The sequence below is a fragment of the Nuphar pumila genome, chromosome 13 (genome assembly GCF_984573655.1).
Source record: "Nuphar pumila chromosome 13, dmNupPumi1.hap1.1, whole genome shotgun sequence".
In the NCBI taxonomy this organism is placed as follows: Eukaryota; Viridiplantae; Streptophyta; class Magnoliopsida; order Nymphaeales; family Nymphaeaceae; genus Nuphar; species Nuphar pumila.
In genome coordinates this window covers 85,550,237-85,569,719 of record NC_143261.1, presented here as the reverse complement: position 1 = coordinate 85,569,719, position 19,483 = coordinate 85,550,237, and the positions used below count along the sequence as shown (strand labels likewise).

Here is a 19,483-nt window from a genome sequence, read left to right as displayed (position 1 = left end):
ACTCCTAACTAATTGAGATGGTAAAAGAGATCAAACAATGTAATAATTTTTTTTCTTGGTGTCCTTCTGAAAGGGTGGGTACCTTGGATGGCGGTCACGAGAAACTATAAGAATACTAAACACCATGTGCATTTGTTGTCCCCAAGAACCTAATGAGTGGTTCGTGTTCCTGGCCATAGTTATATATATATATATATATATACTATTTCTTTATTTTCTATTTTAATGCCCACTAGGAGCAATTTAGTCTTTTTCTATTTATATAAATAGATATATCCACTAGAGACATTTTTTATCTTTTTTATTTTTATTTTATTTCTTTTTCTTTTTTCATTTGAGAAACGGCAAAAGGGTCCAACCATAGAGTCGTTGGGACCCTCCCCAATAGTCACAATAAAAGAGAGAGAGGCATTGGGGCTCTCACAATGAAACAAAATACCCCTATCAAGTATTTTGGAATAAATAGAAAATATATATCTATGTATATACGCATGTATATATATTATGTATATATATTTTTAATACGCTCCCTCAAACTTTACGGGGAGACAACCGAAAGTTTGCTAAAAAGGAATAGAAAATGAGGAGCAAGAAGAGTTTTGGTGAAGAAGTCTGCCAACTAATAATCTGGGGCGACATAAAGCAAAATAATAGTTTCTCTTAAATATTCATCACGAACATAATGACAGTCCATCTCATTATGTTTAGTGCACTTATGAAATGTATGATTGCTTGCTATGTAGATCACACTTTCGTTGTCAAAGCACATCTTTGACGAAGTTGAGATGATGATCCACATATCATTGAGAAGACTTTTAAGCCACACAATCTCCATGGTTGTAGTTGCCATGATACGATATTCAGCTTCGGTGGATGACAAAAACACCTTTTGCTGCTTCTTGCACCGCCAGAAAATACGCGAATCTCCTAAAAAATACAAAAACCAGTAGTTGAGATTCGATCATTAGGATTACCTCCCCAATTAGCATCAGTATAAGTAGTTAAATCAAAAGATGAGGAAGAGGATAAAAAAAACCCTTTTGAAAGTGTTCTTGATATATCGCACAATTCTCATTACTGTTGCCATATGAACCATCGTAGGGGCATGCTGAAAGTGGCTTGTCGCATGAATCACATGAGCAATATCTGGTCAGATGATGGATAGATAAGAGATCCAATTAATTGTCGATATAGAGTAGGATCGTCAAGCAAAACACCATCTTTAAGTCTTAATTTTGTATTTATAACTTCTGGAGTCTCCACTTTCTTTTCGTTTGAAATCCCCAACTTAACACAAATGTCAACAGCTAATTTCATTTGAGAGAGTATGTATCTTCTATGTGAATAGGCCACTTTAATACCTAAAAAATATCTCAAAAAACCCAAGTCAGACATATCAAAGTTTTATTTAAAATAGTTTTAGTTTCATTCACTACTTTGTCATTTCTCGTGATGATCATATCATCAACATATAAAAGAAGGATCACAATAGAGTCACCTATTTTCTTGACAAAAAGAGCAGTGTCAATATAGCAAAAAACAAAACTCAAATTAATTAGTACATTACTGAATTTATCATACCAAGCTTTAGAAGCTTGTTTAACACCATGTAATGCCTTTTTTAATTTTAAAACTTTTTTGTTCAAATTCATGCCGAAAGGAGGATCTATATAAACTTCACGAAGATCGCTATTTTAAAAAGTATTGTTAACGTCTAATTGATAAATAGGTCATTTTTTAATAAATGCAATAACAATGTGAGCTCAAACACTTGTCATTCGAGCAATCGAGACAAATGTCTCATCATAATCTACCCCATACTCTTGAGCATATCCTTGGGCCACTAACCTAGCCTTATATCTCTCTAAAGACTCGTCACTTTTAGTTTTTACTTTAAAGACCCATCTACATCCTATAGGTTTCTTTCCTCGTGGAGGATTAACTATTTCCCAAGTTTGAGCTTTCTTAAGTGCATTAAGTTCAAATTTCATAGCTTCATTCCAACAAGGATATTGTTTGGCATCATTATAATGAGATGATTCATAGAAAGAGTGAAAGGCCATTAAGCATAAACTAAAATTTAGAAAAAAAGAGTTATAAGATACAAATCTATTTGGTGCTTTAGAAATACAATTTGATCTTCTATGTGAAGATTCTTGTAAAAATGTGTTTTGAAAGAATTTATCGCGAGCACATGGATGAATACCTTCTTCTCTTCTAGTATAAACTTGTATATTACTTGATATATGTTCATTTAAATCTTCACGTAAACCATTATCCTCATTGTTAAGAGATTGTTCATTATAATTAACACCATCATCAAGGGACTCAAGAATCTCAATAGGATTAGATTCATCTTTTCTGGATAGTAAATCAAATAAAAAGGAGTAATCAATGTTTTATTTTGGTTTATTATTTTCAAAACCATTTTCATCTTCAAGAAAGGTAATGTCTTTTGAAATATAAAGTTTATTGTTTATTATGTCAAAACATCGGTATCCTTTTTTATTTTCTCCGTACCCCAAGAAAACACACTCAATAGCCTTTGAAGAAAGCCTATCATTCTTACGAGTAAGAACATAACACTTATAACCAAAGATTCTTAGTCTTTTAAAATCCAGTCATTTTATAAAGTTTTTCAAATGAAAAAACATTGTTTAATGGCATTGAAGGAGTTCTATTAATTAGGTAAGATGAAGTTAGAACAACTTCGGCCCAAAAAGCTTTTGAAATATTCTTGAAGATTAAGAGAGTCCTAGTAGTTTCTATTATACCATTTTGTTGCGGAGTTTTATGACAGGTTTGAGAAAGTAAATATTCCTTAGGAGAATAAGCAACCTCTATTGCTAGAACAAATCTAAGAAATTCAAGATCAGTCATTTCAAAATATTCTTTTAAGAATACATTTAATATACTTTACTCCTTGTTTGTCTTCACTTGTGATGATCATATCATCAACATAAAGAGAGTGAATTATAATCCCTGCATTAGATTTCTTAGTAAATATGGCAGTATCAATATAGCAAAATTTAAAACCAAGTTTGAGCATAACAGAGCTAAAATGATTATATCAGGCTTTGGGTGCTTGTTTTAAACAATCATTCTCAATCAAAACACCTTACCAGAAGGAGTTTCATAGCCAAGAGGTGTATCCATATAAACTTTTTTTAAATCCCCCATTTAAAAAACATTTGTTATATTCATTTGGTGGATAGCCTAATCTTTAACCACAGCAACAACTATGAGGGTCCTAATTAAAGTCATTCTAGCTACAGGTGCAAATATTTCGTCATAGTTTATCCTGTATTTTTATACATAACCTTTGAAAACTATAGTTTTTTTATCCCTAGGCAAATAAGATATTTTTCAAGTGCTCCTAACTCTTAATTCATAGCTTTTATCCATTCGGGATATTCATCAAATATAAACCTTTAAGGGGCAAAATACAATCCACAAGGAGAAAAACAAGTTAATATTATGACATACAAAATGCATTCAAATATACATGAACAAAACATCCAATGAAAGTAATTTGCAATACGAATGACAAAGAGAAATGAACACAAGTCATATATAAAAATATCCAAGATCATTCTTAAGCATAATCAATCGATGATGTTTTTCAAAGAATTAATTTAGCATAATGAGAGCAATATCTTAAAGTCAATAATTGAAGTCACAAAAATATGAGACATGAGCATGTCGATACGAGAGCATACAAGATATTCATGGTATTACCAAAGAATAAAAATTATGATGACTCAAGATATAAATTATACAAGCATCTAAATTTCTCAATGAACACATTTTTAACATAAAATTCACTTAATATACCTAATAATCATGCTTTGACACATGCTTAAGGAAAGCAATGATCATTACAATAAAACAAAATACATACAACAAAAAAATTAGTATTTAACAAACAATATGAAAAACATATAAGCATAGTATTTAAGATTTTAAAGAAAACCACATACTCTTGTAAAATATAATTTTTATGATGACATTTTTCAAAAAATATACATATTCATAATCAAAACATATATTTCTTGTAAACATGCTTACACAAAAACATATTTGAAGACAATTCATGTAAACATGCTTAAGATTTTATTCATATGCCTAAGTCTTTTCAGTTGACAATTCATGTTAAGCAATACATGAAGCATAAATTATGATATTTGATGCAGATAATCTGATTATACAGCAAGCCTAATGAGGCATGGAATTGGCAATGTTTGAATGTAATTGTATCATGTGTAATTGCATGAAATTTGCAATTGATATGCATGTGATTGAACGTGTGGACAAATTGATACATGATATGCTTGTAATGATAGCATGATCCGAAAATGCACAAGTTGTATACATGAAGTGATATATGAATAAATGTCATGTTTAAATTGTGCATGCATAAATATAAATGATTAGTCTATCCTGACTGTGTCAATACATAGTGATTGCATTACTTGTATAATTTTTATGGTAGAAACAAATCAAAAGCATACATAAAGTGCCATGAATATTATTGCATATGAACTAAGAATGTGGTTGCATATTTGCATTGGCACGCTTAACAAGAGAGTTAATTAAGAAATTAAAGTTAAATTAATTCTCTTGTGGCTTATTGAGATAGTAAGTATGCTACTTAGTGACTCTGTGGGGATATTGTTTTAGCACGAAGGGTTGTTTTGTCCCCTATCTACAGAGTTGGTGACAGGGAGAACTATCATGACTTGTTTGCAGTGTGGTAGGTAAGACTCACGAGGAAAAACTGATATATCAAGTTGTAAGAGGTTGGGAATTCTCTCTAAATTATTCTTTTTCTTCTCTAGAGATAATACCAGTGTTGGGGCGTTACGCAGGCTAATAAGATACAATTGCTTGAATATACAAACCTGGGTCATACCTCTAGACTGAGAGAATTTGTGTTATACCCACATATATGTGATATTGGCAAGTGAAAACAATAATGTGAAATGCATGTAGATAGAACATTGCATGCATTATTTAATCAAGAAAATGATAATTGAAGATAAGAACTTACTCATGCATGAAGAACTCACATCACTGAAATGGTAAGTTCATACATTCTTGTAAATGTTCGTGTATGTGCATGCTTTGTTGCATTGTTGCAAATCTTAGCATGAATGAGTGTGCATAAAGTTGTCTTGTTATTTTGTTAATTAGCATGATTTTATGTTTATTGCCTACTAAGATATGTAATGAAATATGCGGAAAAGCAAAGAGTGCATTAAGCACTTACAACATCCACTAATGAATAAACAAAAGGGCTAACACCCAAACCCACAAGAGACAACACAACATAAAAATATAAATGTCTCTTATTGAAAAGTGAGAGAGCTCTCTTGAGTGAAAAATACAAGAGGGGTTCACCCCTATTTATACACAAAAGAAGGAGAGGGGGAGTGGCCAAAAGGCCTTAAAAGGAGAGCCCCCAACGGTCACAAATGTGACCGTTGGGGGCCCCATCGACTCCATGGTGGGGCCCCTTTGTGTGAGAAAAAAAACACAAAATAAAAAATATAATATACAAAAAACAAAAAGGAAAATAAAAGAAGAAAAACAAGTACCCCTATCGGGTACTTGTGAAATGACTAAAATACCCCTATCGGGTATTTTAGACATATATATATATATATATATGAATTACATATATTTTAACAAGATATGTGTAACGCCCCAAATTTCAAACTTAACCTTTTCATAAAATCAGGCAAGAGACTAGAAATATCTCTTTCCTTCAGAGTTTGTTTACGAAATCAGCGAAAGATTTTTCTTTGATAAATCATAAGGCAAGCTGAACACTTTGGGCACGTTAGCTAAAAGAACCAAAACTCACAAGATTCGGATATTCTAAGGGAAATCCGATACAAAGCCAAGCGTCCAGGACGCGAGCTAAGAGCAGGAAGAAGAAGCCTTGAAGCCATCTCGCAATCGCCCGTAGTGTACCTAATCATCACCTGTACCCATAGAATGGGTTAGTTTCGCGAAAAACTAGTAGGTGCACAAGAGAGACTACAAAGAACTGAATTAAGTACATTTAATTCAGTAGGCTACGCAGTTTAAAGCAGATATGCAGTTAAACAGGTAAGCAATGCAAGCAGGTGAATAGTGCAAACACGTAAGCAGTATAAGCGAATAAGGCGTGCGAGCGAGTAAGTAGTGCAAGCGAGTGCGTAAGTAGTGCAAACAGTAAGCAGTTCAAAGCAAGTAAGCAGTGCAACTGACCAACGCAGCATACGATCCATTTGATCGTAAGTTGAGAATTACTACGCAACAAGCTTGTCCTCGTTCCTAGAACGAGGTCTCTGCATCTAATCACCATCAGGACATCGTTTGACTACTTCTAACAAACGCATTGTCCTGAACAACCTTAATCTATCCTCATCTCTCAAAGTCTTACGCGGCTAACCGTCACCAGTTATGACGCACTAAGGCGTCATACTTTCTCAGAGAATCTCACCCTTCCGTAGAAGGTCCAAAACATGATCACTAACTCAAATCACTAACGATCTGATTCTCACATCTGAGTCATGCACGTAATCATGCTAAAACAGAAAGCCAAAACTATGAATTCATAGTTGGCTATCACAAACAATCTCAGAAGATCGTCACAGCTCACCATAACTTTTTATGGTAAGCGAAAACACAAGATCCACGTCGGATCGTTCGGTCCGAGAGATATACGACCGGACAAGGAATTACCGCCCTAGAGGGTATACCTGATCTTAGACGCTACACTTCCTCACAGGAGTTCACCGTCTTTGCAGTTACCCGTTCGTGGACAGTGTACATTCTCACAGAGATCTCCCACTCTAGCTGGGTCACCCGATCTGGGAAATGTATAACCTTACAGCGAAACCTTTGAGAAACTGATCCCCAACATATGCCATATCCAATGAAAATCATTGTGATACACGCATCAACACAAAAGACCGCTCTTGGGGTCGATAGCTACTAATACAAACAACAAGATCAACGCTGGATCACCTGGTCTGGGAAATGTATAATCTCACAAGGAATTCCGCCCTAGATGGTATACCTGATCTTGGACCATACACTTCCTCACAGGAGTTCACCGTCTTTGCAGTTACCCGTTCGTGGACAGTGTACATTCTCATAGAGAATCTACCACTCTAGCCGGGTACCTGGTCTTGATCATACATGCCCTCGCAGATAATCCTTTGGAGATCAGGTGCTCGTCAGACACCCTACTCGGTGATACACGCATTTATACAATCGACTGCTCCGAACAGTTGACTGCTCTCGAGGTCAGTAGCCACAATATGGGCACAAGCATGTATATCAGCAATATGCATTGTATCACTCCGCGCAGAAGCATATAATCCTACGCATCGTATGTTTGCCACGAAGAATATTGCAATCCTTAAATAGGCCCTCAAAGCATGTGTAAACGACACATGAGAACGCGCAGATATGACAATTCAGTTGATTCTATGGGCGAAGGGTAACTAACTCTACCCGTCGGCCAAACAAAACAACTGAATAAGACAAGCACTCATAACAATGCTCGTAAAACATATAATTACCATAAAATGGCTCAGTCTATGAACAAGTAATTAAATTAATCGTAAGGCATAAACCATTACATCACAAGTCATTCATAAGCAATTATACAACAACAATTATATCACAATATGTAAGCAACTTATAAGACAAGCGGCCACATCAATCCTAGTTGCCACCAGTTCGTAGATTACGAGCTATATGCAATTACATCAATCATAAGAGATGCAAGCCAACAAGTGTTACGCTACAATAAGCACCAAACGGTTCGACCAAGGGATAAAGCAAGTCACATGCTAATATGTAGCAACTGGTATAATGCTATTATTATAAGCATTTAACTAGCATGAGAAACTCCTTATTACTCTGCAAAGAACTGCGTAAGCAGTTTAACCAACTAGAGTAACGCCTTGACAGACGTGCACCGTTCAACGAGTAGCATACTGAACTATCGAGCAAGCAAGCGAATTAGTAGTGCAAGCGAATCAGTAGTGCAAGTGAATCAGTAGTGCAAGCGAATCTCACGACCCATGACCAGTGTGAACAAACCTTATGTTTTGATAATTACTGGCCTGCGGGTACGCGCAGGCAAAACATATAAACAACTGAGACTAGTTCGGGCATCTGTTATTCTATGTATTTTCGATAACCCGAATAGCTAGTTGAGTCCGCTCTAAAGGGGACGACATTAGCCGAGAGAGGATTCCTCAGAGGCTGAAAAACAGTGCCACGGATGCATCCAACTTCTGCAAAAGTGTTGAGCTAACTTGTGTAGCCCCTATCCCCTAACTCCAATGACTGGGGAGGCCGGATCTTTGCCCGTGGGGTGGTTGTTAACAACTTGTCCATTGGAGTTTTTGTACCGATCTGTCCTCTCCCTTGACAGACAACCAGAAGTGAACGGGTGCGTTAGGGGTTGCTTAACTAACGACCCATTCTATGTTGTGGTATTTAAACCACTCGAGCATCTTGCCTGTGAAGGCGAATGTGAGGCCATTTATGTGATTACAACATTTTACATTTAGCATTGTTCGAGGTCGCACGACCGTCTCATCCGATCATCGCAGTACTAGACGTGTCGTGCACGACTACAAGTACTCTAGGATGAAGGGGGGGTATAGCTTCTCAATAGAAGCCTCAACAGGAGTGTTTCACAAAGATGTAAAGTTTATCTACTTTACTTTATCTTTTGAAACAACAGTACCTTGTGCCAACATTATGCATGTGATTATCTCGAATCACATCCGCTATCGGGGTATCTACATGTCTCGCATGACTCGATACCGGCCTCGATAAACGAGATACGGGTTTCTCAACAGAACACCCGCTAAGAAGTTCGCTTGAACCCCCAATTCGGGATCACCCGAGATATGCCAAAAAGGCGAGCAGAAACAGCCAGTCACATCCTTCCAAATGCTTCGATTTGGAGCAGTCTTCGATGCTTTTGCGCAGCTCCCTGAAATCTCAAGTCGACTCTGCAGGACTGCACACACGAAGAGCCAGGATCCTTGCGAGGTATCCCTATCCTTAGACGAGGATATGCCGCTCTCTCCCGACTGAACTCTTGTCGCAAGAGGGAGAGGGGTAAATGCCCCTTTCATCCTCCACGAGGATGCCTTTAAGGCATACACAAAGATCAAGAACCTGCACGTCATCTGCAATAGCAAGGCAATACCAACACCTATGCAAAGGCAAGAGCCTAGGCGCAAAGCGCGACGGCAAGGTAAAGGCGGTAAGCAGAAGTGCAACGCAGAATCTTTGTGTGATGCTCGGCGGCAAAGTAAAGGACAAGGATTGCGAAACCGCGTCCTTGAGTTAAATGCATACTCGTATAAATATATATATATATATATATATATATATTTATTTATTTAATGGTCTCTTTTTAGTTAATTGAACTTAATTTCATCATCCAAGTCTTCTGTGCAATCTTTCCCTACCTTTGAAAGTTGCAAGCTTGCTGTCGTCTGCGGATGTACGCGATTGATGGCTCGGGTCGCGGAGCGCGAGCAATGTCCGTCGTACGAGCTGCAAAAGTAACGATCTTAGCAAGCTAATACCAAAATAGGAAGTCAGGGGCACTATCGCCGTCCTGACGTAAGGGAGCAGAGGTAGGCGCATCGTGGACATGCGCACCTGCTATACGCGCAAAGAGCAGGGGATGGGCCACGAGCCCTTGCTGACATGCTGTCAGCGAACAACAGGGAGGCAGGGTTGTGCCCCTGCCTTATGAAGGCAACGAGGGAGGTCGAGGCGTCGCCCTGCTTGCCAAAAGAGCAAAGAGACAGGGGGCCAAGCCCCCACCCGTTAGCACAAAGTAGGAGGCAGGAGGCTTCGCCCCTGCCTGCCGAATACACCAAGAGACAGGGGCTTGGCCCCTGCCGGCCGAGCACGCAAACAAGCAGGGGCGAAGCCCCTGCCTGACGCCCGAGAAGAGGGAGCAGGGAGGGGCTCAACCCCCCTCCCCTGTCGTAACAAGTAGCAGGGAGGGGCTCGGCCCCCTCCCCTACCGTATCACAAAGCAGGGAAGGGGCTCAGCCCCTCCCCTGCCATAACAGAGAGCAAGGAGAGGGCTCAGCCCCTCCCCTGCCTAAAAGGGAGCAGAGAGGAGGGGCTCGGCCCTCCCCTGCCGTGACAGAGGGGACAGAGAGGAGGGGGCCGAGCCCCTCTTCTGCCGTGACAGGAGGCAGGGAGGAAGGGCTCGGCCCCTCCCCTGCCTTGACAGAGGGCACAGAGAGGAGGGGGTCGAGCCCCTCCTCTGCCGTGACAGGAGGCAGGGAGGAGGGCTCGGCCCCTCCCCTGCCTTGACAGAGGGCACAAAGAGGAGGGGGTCGAGCCCCTCCTCTGCCGTGACAGGAGGCAGGGAGGAGGGGCTCGGCCCCTCCCCTGCCTTTACAGAGAGCAGCAGAGAGGAGGGGGACGAACCCCTCCTCTGCCGTAACGGAGAGTAACAGAGAGGAGGGGGTCGAACCCCTCCTCTGCCGTAACGGAGAGCAGCAGAGAGGAGGGGGTCGAACCCCTCCTCTGCCGTAACGGAGAGCAGGGAGGGGTGTTGTGCCCCTCCCCTGCTAAAAGGGGGCACAGGGAGGGGATTTGACCCCTCCCGTGGCCATAGAGAGAGGTGAGGGAGAGAGAGAGAAAAGACTGCGAAGAAAAGAGGGCATACCTGGTGGTCGCCGACGGCGGCAGCGGCGCCGTCGGTGGCAGGTCGCAGGTGGCGGCAGCGTCGGCGTGGTCGCAGAGGGGGGCTGTCGCCGACGACGGCCTAACAGTCCTCTTCAGCAAATCACCGAAGACGAGGGAGAATCGGGGAGAGAGAACGAGAGAGGAAGAAGGGGGCGGGGGTTCTCTTTGAAACCCCTGCCTCCCTGTGTTAAAAACACGGGAGGCAATGCCTCCATTCGGGTCCGGATCTGACCCGAATCCAAACTTAAATTATTATTTTTTCGGTTATTACAATATGTATTGTGTGATTGATGGGCGAGCCTATGCATGAATGTATTCTGATATCGTGCATTTATTGCAAGTATGTAATTTTCAAACAGGCTTTCACAAGTCTGACCTATTTTATGGGATTTCAGGTAAATTATGATGTGCAACTGCGGAGCGGATACAGAATGCTTGAGCGGCATCGAGAGCCAGTCTTTTCTTTTCCCAAGGATAGTTTTGGAAAGATAATTATTGCTATCAAAATACTTTGATATGTATTTTAAATATTTCTGATTGAATTAAATCTTAATGTTATTTACAATTTAATTCAATTATCATGATATGTAACCCGCCTAGAATGCTTAACCCAAAGAAAAAGGTTAACTCTGTTGTTTTAAAAAGAAAAAAAAATACTATGAAATTTTAGGGTTAAAATCTTTAGGTGTTACAAATTCAAATGATTTAGAAGGAAAAAATGTTCTTTTGGGAAAGGAAAGAGCTAAAAATTTTTCAACACATTCCTCACAATGAAAATTTTTATTACAAAATTTGTTCAAAATTCAAATATGGTACAAAAGATAACTTTTAAAACTAGAATGTCCTAATCTTTGATGCTACAAAACTGTCTATATTTTGAACATTATAACAAAAATTATCTTTTGGAAGAAGAAGATGATCCAAGTAGTAGAGGTCTCTTTCTCTATGTCATTCCCCAATTTGCTTCTCGGACTAGAGATCTTACACCCAACATTGCTTAGATGAGAAGGAGACACTATACCCATGGTCGGTAATTTGAGAAACATAGAGAAGGTTTAAATTTAATTTTGAGACAAACCCAATTTTTGGAATAAATTTTTTTGAAGTACTTCTGAAATTCTCAATGCCTTTTATATTAATAGAGGACCCATCAACGGTGAAAATATTATTTTGCGTAGTGCAACATTTGGAAAACAAAAAATATGTGGAGTAATATGAAATTAGGTGCCAAAATATAAAAGCCAAGAAACCTTACTAGGAGGTGAAGATGTAAAGACCGACTATGGCTCCTGAAAGAGAAAAGGAGTTCTTTATTAGTGGACGAAGGGCCTCCATGATTTTAGATAATGTAGTTTCAATGAATTTTAAATCTTCATTGGTTTCACTTCTTTTTTCGTGAGACGTTCCCATGGAGGCAATCTTTTATCCTCTCTTCCCTTGAAGTTGGGACAATAGGATTTGATGTGTCCGGGTTCTCCACAACTATGACATACTATTACTTTTTCTTGTTATCATCATATCTAGGTCTCCCATAATAAGATTTCGAAAAATGTGGTGGTTTGTAAACATTTGTATTGGCACCCGTTCTTGAAATTGCCAAAACATTATCCTTGATCTCTTCAGAATTGGATATGGATTTCAGCTTTGTTTCCTCCGTACACACTTTGAGCCAAGACTTCATGCAAGGAAAGAGGTTTTTCCCTATCAATGACATTGACCCGAACTTGTTCAAATTCGGGTTAAGACCTCTAAAAAATTAGAACAATTATTCCTCATGCTTGCACTTTTTCCATTCTTGAGCATTCTTAGGTGTCTCCCATATAGGCTCAAGCTTAGTCAATTGATCTCAAAGTCTTTTGAGGGTATTATAGTGTTCCCTCACCGTTTTAACTTCTTACTCGCAATTATGTATTCTGTTATTAAGATCCCACTTGTGAGCAATATCTTTTTGGGTATAGGTTTGTGTAACATTCCCAAGATTCATCCGCTCTTTCAAATTCAAGAATATTGGAGCATGAATCCTCATGCATACTACCCATAAAGAGAGAAAGAACCTTGGCATAGCCCACTTCCTACTCCTTATAGGCATTTTATATTGAAGCATAGCCTCTTATTTTTCGACTCCCTTAAGGCTCTCCTCCTTAGATTTACCATCGGCTCCAACAACCATTTTTGTAAGAATTAGTTGTGGTTCTAATGCAGAACCATCAACAAATTGCCATATATCTTTGTTCATGAGGATTCTTTTCACCAACGTGGCCCACATATTGTAGTTTTTTCATTAAATTTAATGGGAACAACGGTTACAAATTCATTATCAGCCATAGAGGAGAAGAAGAGGAGAAAAAAAAAGAGATAGAGAGACAAGAACAAGAGGAAGAGAAGTCCCAAGCTAATGTAGATCCATTGTAAGCTTCTTTACATGTTCTGAGCTTTCAACATGTCCACTTTTCTAATCCACAAGACTTCAAGAGCTTCTAACTCTGATACCAGGTGATGAAATAACAAGTGCACATACACAATGCCACAAAAGGGCTACAAATGTGCATATTCACAAATATAAAAGCCACTTATGGGACAAATACAAAGAGCAGCTAAGTGCCAACTAATAAACCTCACAAAAGGAAAAAGAGCACATATACAAAATAAAAAGTACTATTCAAAATGCTTAAAAGAAGCATTACATCAAGAAGGAGCCAACAGCCCCTTTATATATAAGTGGGGCATTGGGGAGATCACAATATAGTCGTTGGGAGCTCCCCAACGGTCATATTTATAATCGTTGGATAGCCCTATACAAGTGGGGGCATTGGGGAGCTTCCAATATAGTCGTTGGGAGCTCCCCAACAATTGTACTTATGACCGTTGGATAGCCCTAGACACTCTATAGTCATATTAACCATAGAGCCCCTAAACAAAAAAGAAAAATACATAATACAAAAAAGGATAAAAAAACCCAAAAAGTGTCCCTAATGGACAGCACCTAATTACATGTAAAAAAGACCAAAATATCCATGCTCATCATATACCCAAATTACATAACCCAACAAATATATATATTAACATGTCATACAAAAGATTGTAGATCGGTCACTTCTGTTAAATTATGTAATCAAATCATGTAATCTAATATATATTTTATATATATAAGGTAACACATATACATATATATAATATATGTATATGTATCTACCTATTATATATATAAAATATATATATTTATTTCACCTTAGCCGTAGGGGTATACTCATCATTTTACACATTCTTTTTAGAATATGTATGTATTTTTTCCCCTTTCTTTTTTCTCTTTTCTTTTTTCTCTTTTTTATTCCTTCTTTTTCCTTTTGGCGCATGGAGGGGCCCACCCAACATGATCGTTGGGCCCTTCCAACGGTTATAATTATAACCGTTGGAGGGGTCCCAAAGATCATATGGGGAGCCCCTCCATGGCTTCCCATTGTGTATAAATAGGGGTATTCCCCCTTGTGTTTTTCCATGGCTTTGAGTCAAAGCCCAAGTGCTCAATAAAGTGATTCCAATATTTTTTATGCGGTCGTGCATTTGTGAGATTTTGTGAGTTGTGCTTTTGTGCACAAGTGTTCTAAAGTGTTCTGATTGTGCATGTGTGCCGAGTTTATTATCAAGAATATTAAGGTCTTGATCTTAGTATCTTGTTGGAGATACTTTTACATGGTATCAGAGCCTCGTTGAAGAAGGGGTATCGTGCATCTCTTCATTTTTTGAAGTGCCTCGAAAAACGTGCCTTCAAGAGATTGGAGTTTGAAGTGGATCATCTTCTTCAGGCAATATTTTAGAAGCCGCTTTTATCAAGAAAGACTTAAAAATCGTTTGAGGTACATGTTATTTCTTATCTTCTACCCTCTCTAATGGGTGAAAAAGACTCTCACTTCTCCCTTGGTTTTAAACTTAGTGGTTCAAACTATCATATTTGGGCCGGCAATATAAAAACTCATATCAAAGGAAATGGTCGTTGGGGGTACGTTCAAGATTTAATACCGAAACCCGAACCCAAACTTTCAATCATTGAAAAAGAGGATATTAAGATTCTTGAGGGGGAAGATAGACAAAAAGCCCTAGAAGATTATTCAAAAAAGCATGATGAGTGGGAGATGACGAACTTCAAGATCTTCTCTTGGATTTTTTCGTCCGTAGAAACCAAGATCAACACCAACATCATTAACTTTAAAAAGGCCTCTGAAGCTTGATTGTACCTTAAAAAATGTATACTTCAAGGAATTTATTACACAAGTATTACCTCCAAAAGAAGGCATTGACCCTTCAACAAAACGATTTGTCTATTCGGGAATATTTTGCCGAACTATCATCTATTTGGGACGAGTTTGCTATGCTCAAACCAAAATGGAGCGGAGAAGCAACTAAGTTAAGACACAAACAACTAGAGGAAGATTGATTTTGCAATTTTCTAAATGGTCTTAGACCCGAATTTGAGCAAATTCGGTCCTCTCTTCTATCCGCCTTCACATCTCCCTCTATCGAAGATGTGATCACTAAGCTAAGTGGTGAAGAAACCCGTATGGGGATTAGTAAGAATAATCCTAGCATCCTTGCTACACCTTCTTCTCAAAATGATTATGAAGGAGTTAATGTTGTGTCAAGACCCGAGAATAATATGAAGGCCTACAAACCTCCTCATTTCGAAAATCAAAGTCAATGAGGAAATGATCGATATGGCAAAAGAAACTATAGCAAATTAACTTGCCACTTTTGTAAAGAACCCGAGCATATCAAACCCATTTGCCCCAAATGGAAGAAAATACTTGACGCGACTATGACATCCCAACCTGAGGAACGACCTTCATCAAATGAGCCTCTTTCCCTTCAACAAATTGTGGATGCTCTACAACCTCTTCTCAAAGGAGGCATTTCCGAAGCCGCTATGTCATCCTCCTCATCTCTCGATAAGACATCTTGGCTCTTAGATTCCGGTGCATCATTTCACATGACTCCAAGTGCTTGTTCTTTTTTCGATTTTTCTAAAAATTCTCTTCCATCTTTTGTCTCAACGGCGGATGGAACACCTCTTGAAATTAAAAGAATGGGCAATTTTGAAAAACAAGACTTCTTTATTCCAAAAAATCGTCTTATACCAAAACTAAACTTAAATTTACTTTCAATTTCTCAACTCTCGGACTATAGTTGCGATATAAAATTCTCTTCTAATAAATGTTGGATACAGGATCGCCAGTCCGGGAAGTTGATTGGGGAAGACTCTAGGAGAGGAGACCTCCACTATGTTGATTTTCTCCAAATTCCCAAGAACCAATTTTGTAATGTTGCTCAAAACAAAGATATTCATGTATGGCATAAGAGATTGGGGCATCCCAACATTGTTAAAATCTCTTATTTGCCTTTTATTAAGCATCTTTGTAATGAAAATTTTGTATGTAATGAATGTATTCTTGAGAAAATGAAAAGTCTACCTTCTACTTAAAGATCCATGTTTACAACAAAATCTTTTGAAATTGTTCACTCCGATGTATGGGGTACGGCTCCAGTAATATCTAAAGGAGGTTTCTCATAACATGTTATCTTTATGGACGATTACACTAGATTTAGTTGGATATATTTTATTAAACATAAACATGAAGTTTTTTTTATTTTTAAAACATTTTATATGATGATTTTAAATCAATTCAATGAAAGTTTAAAAATTCTTAGAACCGACTCCGGTGGCGAATATCTTTCCAATGAATTCAAAAGTTATCTTGAAAGTCATCATATTCTCCATCAAAAATCTTGTCCAAAAACCCCACAACAAAATGGGTTGGCTTAACGAAAACATAGACGAAAACATAGGCATATTATTGAAACAACTAGAACCTTGCTCATTTCACAGAATATTCCAAAAAGACTTTGGGCTGAGGCAGCCCTTACATCGGTCATTCTCATAAATCGACTCCCATCAAAAAATTTGAGCAAGGTTTCCCCATTTGAAAGATCGTACGAAAAAAAAACCTGATTATAGCAGGTTAAGGGTTTTTGGATGCAAATGTTTTATCCTTACTGATAAAAATGACAAACTCTCCCCCAAGGCCATTCCTTGTGCCTTTCTTGGTTATTCCGAAACTCAAAAGGGTTTTCGGTGTTATGATATTAAAAATGATAAACTATATGTTTCTAGAAATGTAAGCTTTTTGGAAAATCTCAGTGGTTTCGAAAAATTTGAATCTAATGACGAGAATGTTGACTATTCTTTTTTGTTTGACCTGTTAACTGAAGGTGATAAAACTAGTGATGATGAGTCGAATCAGAATGACTCAAGTGATAATGAAATCAGTCCTGTGTCCTCTTCATTTCATCAACATGTCAATGAGGAACTGCATAGAGATCCCATAACCTACACTCATAGAGATAGAAATACTTTTAGAAGCGTCCTCGAAAGATATGATAATGCCAGTGGGACTGCTCCTCAAAGTGAGGAAAACCTTCATAGGACCGAAAGACATAGAAAAACCCCTTCTAGGTTCATCTCATATGAGTCTTTTTCACCTAAACATAGAGTCTGTCTAAGCGCCATTCATTCTTACATAGAACCTAGAAACTTTGAGGAAGCACGAAAATGTCCTGAATGGATAGTCGCAATGGATAATGAACTCGAAGCTCTAAGAAGAGCCAAGACATGAGAATTTCAAGATCTTCCTAAAGGTAAGAAAGCAATAGGGTGTAGATGAGTGTTTAAGGTTGAGACTAAGAGTGATGGGTCCCTCGAGAGATACAAGGCTCGTTTAGTTGCAAAAGGATATAGTCAAGAATATGGGATTGATTATGAAGAAACCTTTGCCCCGGTAGCTCGAATGGTCACCGTCAAATGACTTATAATCGTTGCCTCGATCAACAAGTGGAGCATCTATCAAATAGATGTTAAGAATGCATTTTTAAACGAAGATCTAAATGAAGAAGTGTATATGGATGCTCCTCCTGGAATGGAGTCTCTTAAAGGAAAAGTGTTTCGCCTTCGAAAAACACTTTATGGTTTGAAACAAGCCCCCAATGCTTGGTATGATAGGTTTAACTCCGTAATGTTAGAAAATGGTTTTTCATCCTATTTTACTGATACTGCTTTGTTTATTAGAAAATCCAATCTTATAACCGGAAGCGATTCTAAAGGGATTAAAAGCATAAAAACAATTTTAAATGATAGGTTTGAAATGTCTGACTTGGGATTTCTAACTTACTTTTTGGGTATTGAAGTAGCATACTCTCATAGAGGGTATTTTTTGTCTCAAACTAAGCTTGCATATGAGATTATTGACAGGTCATGTATTACAGATGATAAGGTTTGTGAAACTCCTGCTATAGTAAGAGCTAAAATGAAGATTGATGATGGTGTTCTTCTCTCTGATCCTACTCTCTACAGAAAGCTTGTATGATCGTTGATGTACCTGAGTATTACCAGACCAGATATCTCACATGCAGTTGATACGGCAAGTCAGTTTCAGCATGCACCAACTTCTGTTCACATGAGTGTCGTCTTACGAGTCGTAAGATACCTAAAAGGTACTCTAAATAAGAGAGTTTTTCTGTCATCTTCTTTTGATTTAAAATTAATTGCTTATACTGACTCTGATTGGGGAGGTGACCCAAATAACTATCACTCCACCACTAGTTTTTGTGTGTTCTTAGGCGATTCACTGATCTGTGGAGATGTAAGAAACAACAAAAAGTTTCTCTATCTTCGACCGAAGCTGAATATCGTGCCATGACAACTACTACCATGAAAATTGTATGGATTCACCAGCTTCTAGAAGACATGGGAATCACATTAGAAGAACCCACTAAGCTATGCTGTGACAACAAGAGTGCAATTTATATTGCCAAAAATCATACCTTCCACGAGCAGACTAAGCACATTGAGATGGATTGTCACTATGTTCGTGAAGCCTACCTGAAAGGAGTCATTGATCTTCCATATGTCACTTCAGAATATCAGTTGGCAAATTTTTTCACTAAAACATTGTGCGCTCCACAATTCAACTTTCTCCTTGACAAACATTCGGTCATCTTGCCCTAAGTTTGAGGGGGGGTGTTAAATTATGTAATCAAATCATGTAATCTAATATATATTATATATATAAGGTAATACATATACATATATATAATATATGTATATGTATCTACCTATTATATATAATATATATATATATTTATTTATTTATTTCACCTTAGCCATAGGGGTATACTCGTCATTTTACACATATTCTTTTTGGAATATGTATGTATTTTTTTTCTTTCTTTTTTCTCTTTTCTTTTTTCTCTTTTTTATTCCTTCTTTTTCCTTTTGGCGCATGGAGAGGCCCACCCAACATGATCGTTGGGCCCTTCCAACGGTTATAATTATAACCGTTGGAGGGGTCCCAAAGATCATATGGGGAGCCCCTCCATGGCTTCCCATTGTGTATAAATAGGGGTATTCCCCCTTGTGTTTTTCCATGGCTTTGAGTCAAAGCCCAAGTGCTCAATAAAGTGATTCCAATATTTTTTATGCGGTCCTGCATTTGTGAGATTTTGTGAGTTGTGCTTTTGCGCACAAGTGTTCTAAAGTGTTCTTATTGTGCATGTGTGCCGAGTTTATTATCAAGAATATTAAGGTCTTGATCTTAGTATCTTGTTGGAGATACTTTTACAACTTCATCGTAGGGTGATCCTAAAGCAATAATGAACAATTTTGACGGGATTGAGAAAAAAGGTACAATAATTGAAG

At 38.1% G+C, this 19,483-nt stretch overlaps 1 protein-coding gene across 4 annotated transcripts in view; it reads right to left on the bottom strand.

The window, feature by feature from the left end:
* The window catches only part of LOC149818967 (acyl-CoA thioesterase II), a 173,817-nt gene that overhangs the window by 62,702 nt on the left and 91,632 nt on the right, over positions 1-19,483 (bottom strand). The window lies entirely within an intron of this gene.